This window comes from Macrotis lagotis, chromosome 5 (genome assembly GCF_037893015.1).
Source record: "Macrotis lagotis isolate mMagLag1 chromosome 5, bilby.v1.9.chrom.fasta, whole genome shotgun sequence".
Lineage (NCBI taxonomy): Eukaryota > Metazoa > Chordata > Mammalia > Peramelemorphia > Peramelidae > Macrotis > Macrotis lagotis.
The window spans coordinates 224,631,228-224,640,458 of NC_133662.1; positions in this window are offsets into that span (position 1 = coordinate 224,631,228).

Sequence of the window (9,231 nt, forward strand, 5' to 3'; positions counted from 1 at the left end):
CTCCTCTGTTAAATAAGCTGGAAAAAGGAAATGGTAAACCATTCCAGTGTCTCTGGCAAATGCTTCAAATGGAGTCACAATGAACTAGACAAGATTGATATGACTGAACAATGTTCAGAAAAAGGGACATATAGTTCTCTACCACTAGATGTATTAGAGTAATATATTTGGAGCCCCATTTCTTTGATAAGGTAGATTACAGAAGAAGGTCTGTTAAAGGCGCTAGGAATGTTTAGGATGTAGATAAGATTTTGAGGAAGATGGCATAACTCTTTAGATATTTGAAGAGTTACCATATAGATCATGTGAAAAGTTTTTAGAAGTCATCAAGTTAGCACCTTCTCCCCTTCCTCTCACTCCACCCCCAATTATTCAGATAAAACCAGAAATAGAATGTTTAAATGAATCACACAAGACTCCACAGCTGTTGTCCCAGGCAAGATTTGAACCCAAGTTATCCAGACAACAAATTCAGTACCCTACCTACTAAACCACACTTAGGAGCAGTAGATGACAGATCTGGGAGCAGATTTGAACCTTTATTAATGAAATGCATAATTAGAGCTCCTCAGAAATGGAATCAGCTTTTGGGGGAGCAATGTGGGAATGAAGTCCCTACTATCTGAGACTTTCATGAAATGAGATTCATGTTTCAGGTCTCAGTTGGAATATATGATCCTTTAGGTCTCTCCCAACTGTAATTCTATGAGGTGTCAGAGGGAGGGAGGGAGTGGATAGGAAGTGAATGGAGAATAGATAATCCATTCAGTGGAACTTTTTGAGAATCAAAGGAAGTGATAGAATTTGCCTGAGGATGGGTATGAGAGAAAAATAGGATCAAATGAAGGTCTGAAAATAAGGGACAAAATGGAAACCAATGGAGAAAGAAATTTCAAGATGAGAAAGTAAAGGAAAGATTAAATATCCTGATCCAGCAATAAAACCTTGGAAGTTATTTTTGTTGCAGACTATAAGATCTGTGAGAAAGAAGCAGTTCCTTAAATTCATTCATGGAATCATAGACTTAGATCTGAAGAACTCCTAAAGGTTATGCAGTGCAACTTCCTAATTTTACATCTGAAGAAACTGAAAACTAGAAAGACTAAATATTTTTACCCAAGGTTATATAACTAATAGATGATAGAGTTGAGATTTGAATTCAGTTCATATTTAAAGCAGTCTCTGTTCTTTCCAGTGGTTAGTGCTATATGCAGTAGCCACTTCATAAAGATTCATTAATTTGATTGATTTGTTGTGTGAAATTCCAATATAAACCTACTTATCTTAGTCTTTCCTCCTAAAAAAGCCAGTGAATTTTAAAAAATATCTGCTTAGTTAAATGTTCTTCTAATTTTTTGTTTGAATAACTCATTGCATGCAAATCCAAAATATAACCATCCTCCTCCCTACTTTGTTTGTAATACCAAAACCTGTGGAAGCCAGTAGCATTCCTATGGTAGGTAAAATAATTTCTATGGAAATGTAGGGTTGTGATCACAATGCAAATATGCTGTTTTAGTTATTTTGGGGTTTCTCTTACTATTATATACCTAAATAAAGAGTTGGTTTTATTGTAAATCCAAGGGCAACAAAAAAAGCATAATTTCATTGGACATTTGGTCTTCTCATACTGTAGTATTCATGATAAGTATTTGCAAAAAGATGACCATGAAAATGACTACAGCTTATTCATGCTATCTCTTATATAGAATGAAGAAGTAGAGAAATTCCATGAATCATATCTAAATCTCTAGGCATGAATCAACTACATGCCAAGGTACCTAAAGAACTTTTGACTTCATTGCTGAATTTTTAGGAATTTTAGAGAATATAAGCTACAGGGCTTACAGAAAACCACTGTCCTAATTTTTCAAAAGAAGCAAGTAGATCCTTCAAACTGTAGGTCAGTAAGATCTGTGCCAATATCTGGCAAAATTCTGTTACTGCTAAGTATAAGGATAGTTTATGAGCATTTAGAAATGAAAATATTGATCATTGTGAATAACCTTGACTATTCACACAAATGCAAATTACTTAGAAGAATCAGTGCCTAGAATTTCTGAACAATAAAAGTGAGATTTTTAAGATAAATTGGCAAGGGGGCAGAGAAATGGGGAGGAAGATATAGATTAGTAGTGAATTGCATCTTCAGGGATATGCTGAAGAAGGGACCCTACTATCAGGCAGTCATCTGAAATAATTGTCATTTTTCTGGGACTGAGGTACAATGGAGAAGGAGAATCCATGGAGTATGTCTCTATAAACCAGAAGCAGAAACTATCTTGAGGGAAGAACCTCTAATATTAGCTTGGAAAAATAATTATATGAGGAATATAGAGAAAGAAAGAAGACAGTTAATTATAGAGATCATGAATCAGAAAGTAAAACTTTATTATAGAGAAAATGGATAATGAAGAGAGAGAGAAAAAATAATGAACAAGTATAATTGAAGGGGAGGAGAGAATGCTGACTGAGGAAAAAAAGGGAACTAGTTATATAACCAGATAAAAGCAGGAGAGAAAAAAATAACATAATCATGTTAAAAATCAGAATATTGGAAACCACATGATCATCTCAATAGATGCAGAAAAAGCTTTTAAAAAATTCAACTCTTTTAAAAATCCTACAATGTACAAGCATGTACTTTAAAAAAAACCAAAAAGTATGTATCTAAAACCAAAACCAAACATCATATGCAATGGAGATACATGAGAATCTTTTCTAATAAATATGGAATTAATGCAAAAATGCTCATTCTCCCCACTATTAATAAATTTCTGGAAATCCTAACCACAGTAAGATGACAAGAGAAAGAAATTAAAGGCATAAAGATAGATAATGAGATTAAACTATCCCTATTTGTTGGAGATCATAATAGTGCTAGAAAATCCTAGGGAATCAGCAAAGAAACTAATTGAGACAATAACTTCAGCAAATTTGCAGGCTATAAAAAAACCCTCAAAAATAAAAACATTACTATTAATAATAATAAAAAAGAAGAAGCAATAATAAAATGGAAAATATTTCAAATAACTACAAAATGCATAGACTATCTGGGGAATGACCTACAAAAGCATACAAAAGACTTGTATAGATTTAATGATAAGTTGCTCCTTAAAGAAATAAGGAAACTAGGAGATCAAGGAATAGTTTACCTGTCAGATCTTTGGAAAGGGAAACAGTTTATGACCAAGGAAAAGATGGAGAACATCATTAAAAACAAACTAGACAATTTTGATTACATTAAATTAAAAAGCTTTTGTGCAGACAAAGCCACTGTAGTAAATTGGGAAACAATTTTTACAACTAGTATTTCTGACAAAGGACTCATTTCTAAAATCTACAGAGAATTGAGTCAAATTTTTTTTAAAAAAGACAAGCCATTCCCCAATTGACAAATGATCAAAGGATATGCAAAGGCAATTTACAGATAAGGAAATCAAAGTGATCCATAGTCGTATGAAAAATTGTTCTAAATCACTAATTATTAGAGAAATGCAAATTAAAACATCTCTGAGGTACCACCTCACACCTCCCAGACTGACCAATATGAACAGAAAGGGCAATGATCAATGTTGGAAGGGACATGGGAAATCTGGGATACTAATACATTGTTGGGGGAACTGTGAACTCATCCAACCTTGGAGATCAATTTGGAATTATACCCCAAAGGCAACAAAAATGTGCATACTCTTTGATCTGCAATACCGCTACTGGGGCTATACCTAGAAGAGATTATGAAAAAGGGTAAAAACAATCACTTGCACAAAAACATTCATAGCATCTTTTGTTTGTGGTGGCAAAGAACTGAATGAATGTCCATCAACTGGGGAATGGCTAATCAAACTGTGGTATATGTATGTGATGGAATACTATTGTTCTATTAGAAACCAGGAGGGATGGGAATTCAGGGGAAACCTGGAAGGATTTGCATGAACTGATGCTGAATGAATTGAGCAGAAACAGAAGAACATTGTACACCCTAACAGCAACATGATAATGATGGTCAACTTTAATGGACTTGCTCATACCAACAGGGCAACAATCAGGCACAATTTGAGGGTATCTGAAACTGAGAATGCCATCTGTATCCTGAGAAAGAATTGTGGAATTTGAACCAAGACCAAAGACTATTTATTACCTTTAATTTAAAATAAAGGTTATTTTATGTAATTCTGCTATATCTCATACTTTATTTTTCTTCCTAAAGAATATGATTCCTCTCTCATCATATTCAGCTTAGATCAATGCATACCATGGAAACAATGTTAAGACTAACAGACTGCCTTCTGTGGGGGGGGGGGGTGTGAAGGGAAGCAAAATTGGGGGGAAATTGTAAAATTCAAAATAAAATCTTTCAAAAAATTAAAAAAGGATCAACTGCTTGCAAAAAAAGAAATAAGGAATAACTAAGAAGTGATGCTAATAATAAGACTTGTAGAGGTAATGAAATTCCATCTGACCTATTTGAAATCCTAAAAGATGATGCTATTAAAGTGCTGCACTTCATATACCAGTAAATTTGGAAGATTCAGCAATGACCACTGGATTGAGAAAGATCAGTTTATGTCCCAGTCCTAAAGAAGGACAATGCCGAAGAACATTTAAATTTTCAAACAAATGCACTCATGACACATGCTGACATGTTATGCTGAAGATTATACAAGCTAGGATTCAGAAATATGTGAACCAAGAATTTCCAGAAAAATAGTCTGGTTTAAAAAGAAGCCAAGAAACTAGAGACCAAATTGCCAACATTTAATGGATTATCGAGAAATCAAGGCAATTCCAGAAAAAAAAATCTGCTTCTACTTCATTGATTACACTAAAGCCTTGGATTACAACAAAATATGGTAAATTCTCAAAGAGATGAACATCAAATAATCTTACCTGTCTTCTGAGGAACCTGTATGCAGGCCAAGAAATAGCAATTAGAGCTAAACATGGAAAACTGATTAGTTAAAGATTGTAAAAGAAATACAATAAGGCTATATATTGTCACCTTATTTACTTAACTTATATGTGGTGAACAGCATGCAAAATGCCAGGCTGAATGAATTAAAAGCCAAAATTAAGGTGGCCAGGAGAAAATCAACAATTTTAGATATATAGATGATACCACTCTGATGGCAAAAAGTAAAGAAGAATGAAAAAACCTCTGATGGGGGTTAAAGAGGAGAGTGTAAAATCTGGCTTGAAGCTTAATATTAAAAAAAAAAAACCTAAAGATTTTGGCAATTGGTCCCATCACTTCCTGGCAAACAAAAGGAGAAGAAATGGAAGCATGTCGGATTTATATTCCTGAGTTCAAAGATCATGGCAGTTGGCAGCTGCAGCCATGAAATTAAAAGACACTTGCTTTCTGAAAGTAAAGTTCTGACTAATCTGGATAGCATACTGAAAAGTAGAGATGTTACCTTGCCAACAAAATTCCAGTAGCAATGTGAGAATTGGACTAGAAGGAAATCTGAGCACTGTAATATTGACACTTTCAAATCATACTGATAAAAAAGACTTTTGCAAGTTCTTTGGACAACAAATAGATCAAATCAATTAATTGTAGAAATTAATTCAGACTATTCACTGTAAGGTCAAATATTGAAGCTGAAGCTTAAAGAATTTGGACACATTATGAGAAGACAAGACTCATTGGAAAGGACACTGATGTTGAGAAAGATTGAAGGCAAGAGGAAAGAAGGATGGCAGGGGATGAGATAGTTTCATGGAAACAATGAACATGAACAAACTTTGAAAAATACTGAAAGATACAAGGACCTGCTGTGCTGTGGTCTATGGAGTCAGGAAGACATCAGAATGACTAAACAACAAGAAGTAAATCTTTAGAAGAATATTCACCATTCATAGCTAGATTGTGTCAATATAACAAAAAATGAAAATAGTACTTAAATTAATTTCTACTTTTAATACTTTTCCAATTAAATTACCAAGGAGACAGTTTATTAAACTTGATAAAATAATAACAGAATTTATTTGGAAAAAGAAAAGATCTAGAATATCAAAGGAATTAATGAAAAGAAGTAAGGATGATGTAGAAATAGCACTTCTAAACTTCAAACTATATTTAAGGCAGCAGTCATCAAAACCATCTAATGATTTTTTTTGAAAGTATATAATTGGAAAATATTTAACAAAAATGAAATAATATGTAATATGTCATTATTTCTAAATCATTATGTGTACACAGGGAATCTTAAGTATGATTTCATGACAGTCATTTCTATTTTGAATTTGATATTAGTGATATATTAAAGTTTACATACCTTAAAGAATTATATGAATGTTTAGTTATAACCATGAGTATTTTTAGAGCCTCAAAAATGGACTTCTGTGTCTTTCATCTGAAGACCAGGCCAACTACATATGGAGAATTTCATCAATACATAGTTGATTAAAAGGTAATTAATTCATTTGTCTGCCCACAACTCACAAAAAAAATCTCATTAAAGATAAAGAGGTTACAATCGAAATCAATGGAGAGAGTGTCCATACCAATGAAATGATAGGTCATTTGAAGTCTTAAAGCATGCACCATGTTAAATGAGAGCATTTCATCTTGGTACCATCTTGTTCCATTCATTCTCAGCATTTAGCATTTAACATTTGACATGAGTTGGTATTTTTGGTAGTGATTCCTAACATTCCAGGGAGTCTTTACTTATCTCCAGAGGGTATTGCAAAATAGTTTAAAAATGAATTAATATTCTCTTTCTAAAAACAATATGCCATATGGTACTTTTAGAAGTAGGGTGTACTCATTGTGAAATCAAACATATAACATGTCCCAACTCCCAAGAAGTTGGGAATCATTCCCCAAAAGAATATGATCCTTCAGTCTAACATTCTATTCATAGTATGACCCTCAACCCTAAACAAGTCAGGATCAAATGAAATAATGTATGCAAGGTACTATGTAAACATTAGAGCTCTATAAATACTATAATTAAATCAGTAATTCTTTGCAATTTTATGTTTGTAAAAATATTTTTACTACCATGATATAATTTCATGAAGGGGTTAATCCCAGGAAATTCCAGGACCTCCCCTTGGAGAACCTTCTTTCTAGACCAGGTAATCTGAGGGCAAATATCTTCCCTCATGAATAATATAAAACTTAAATTTTTATAACATTTGACAGTGAAGAATGCTTTATCTAGATCAATTTATTTAAGCTTCACAAGAACCAAGTAAAATAAATACTACATTATTTTCTCCATTTTAAGGACAAGACTTGATATTCAGAGAAATTAAATTACTTGTCCATGATCACATGGCCAATTAATGCCAGTAGTGTGATTTTAACCCACCTTATTCAACATTCTAACCATTATCCCACCCCTCACCTTAAGATTTCCATGACCCTTCAAGTCCCATATCACCCACTTGTCCCTATCCCCAAATATAATTTCATTTCAAATTTCAATAATAAACAACATGTTATACACATTTAAGTTGTAGAATGTTGTTATATTTAGTAAACTTATAACCCCAAAGCCAGTGCTGTTATTTATGTCACACTGTGTTCTTCCCAATTATCCCAGATTTTGGGGTCCTCAAAAAACTATCAGCATTGATTTGTTGGTATCTATCCACTGTATAGATTGTGTTTGTTTTTCTCATCTTCTTTGTTGGGCTACTTGAGGTAAATGACTTTTCAGTTTTTACTATTATCCCTAAAACTTGATACTATGCAATGCACATTGCAAAAAGTACTTATGACTAATGTCAGTGGGCAAAGTTACTTATTTTTATTAAGCAACTTTTATTTTTTTAAGATTTTTAGTTATTAATTACTTTAATCTGTTTTCTCTCATGAGACTTCTGTGAAGTAAGTGGGCAAGAAATAACCCCAACCTTATTTTATTGATAGAGGAATTTTTCTTTCCCTTGCAATCCCTTGGTAGAGCCAGGACCAAGATTAGTATGGAGGAGGAACCAAACCAGGGGCTTGCAGGGTTTTTGAGTTTACACCAGATAGGCTAATTTATCCTTCCTTTAAAAAAAAAATTAATTAATTTTCCCATTACTACAGCAGTCTTGTAATAGTAAATATAATTCCCTCCCCCCTCCTCACAAAGATAGAAAAACCTTAAGAAAAATAAAGTGAGAGAAAAAGAGTATACTTCAGTCTATGTTTAGATACCATCAGCTGTTTAGATACTGTCTCTGGTATGGATCACATCATCCTTCCTTTTAAAAATAACAGCAGGGATACTATGGTGTATGCAAGAACGCAAGATCTCCACCTATTAATCACATTAAGGTACTTAGATTTTGGATTTGTGTGTTTGTGTGTGTGTGGAATGGAACAGAAGAGCAAATATATGATCTCTTCAGTGTGGGAATCTTCCTGCTATGGAAACTCCCTCCCCTCCTACAAATTAGAAAACCAGGAGAAAGGAGCGGGTGGAAGTTACAAAGAGGCCAATTTAGACTTGATGTCAAGAAAAACTTCCTAACAATTAGAATGTCCAAGAGTGGAATGAGCTTCTTTGACATTTGATGGAATACCCTTCCTTTGGGCCTTCAGGTAGAGGCTGGGTGATCAGTTGTCTGGTATGTGATAAGGGGGTTTCCTTTTGTTTATCGGTTGAACCAGATGACTTTCATCTCAAATTCTGTGATTCTGTGATTGATTCTGGAAATTCATGACCTTTAAGGTCCCTTCCAGCCCTCATTCTTTGATCTAAGAACTGCTCAGGGGGATCAAGAATGAACAGTTAGGAGCAATAAGGAAGAAATACAGATAGTGAAATCTATGAAACTATGCCTCTAGTAGGACAGCTTGGCAGTGGAAATTATTTACTAAAGGAAAGCAAGATAAATATGGTAATGAAAATCATCCTGAAGGGACATCCCTGGGGAAGAACAGGCCAGTTACACTTGTGTATCTTTTTCTCATGTCTAGTCTCAGTTTAATAGTATAAACCTGCCTTTGAGTCGATATGACCTGGGCTCAAGTCCTTTCTGATGCAATTCCTGATTGAGAGTGATAGAGGAAATATCCTCAATGGAGTAATGAAATCAAAAGACTGAAACTATATAATAATAATAATTAATAATAATAATAATAAATAATAATATAATAGAGATACCTTATCTACAAAAGTAAGAGTAAAAGACTTCTGAGATGTACAAGGTCTCTTAAAGATTAGTCTTGCTTACTATTAGTGTTGTGTGTGTGTGTGTGTGTGTGTGTAGACATCTATAGCT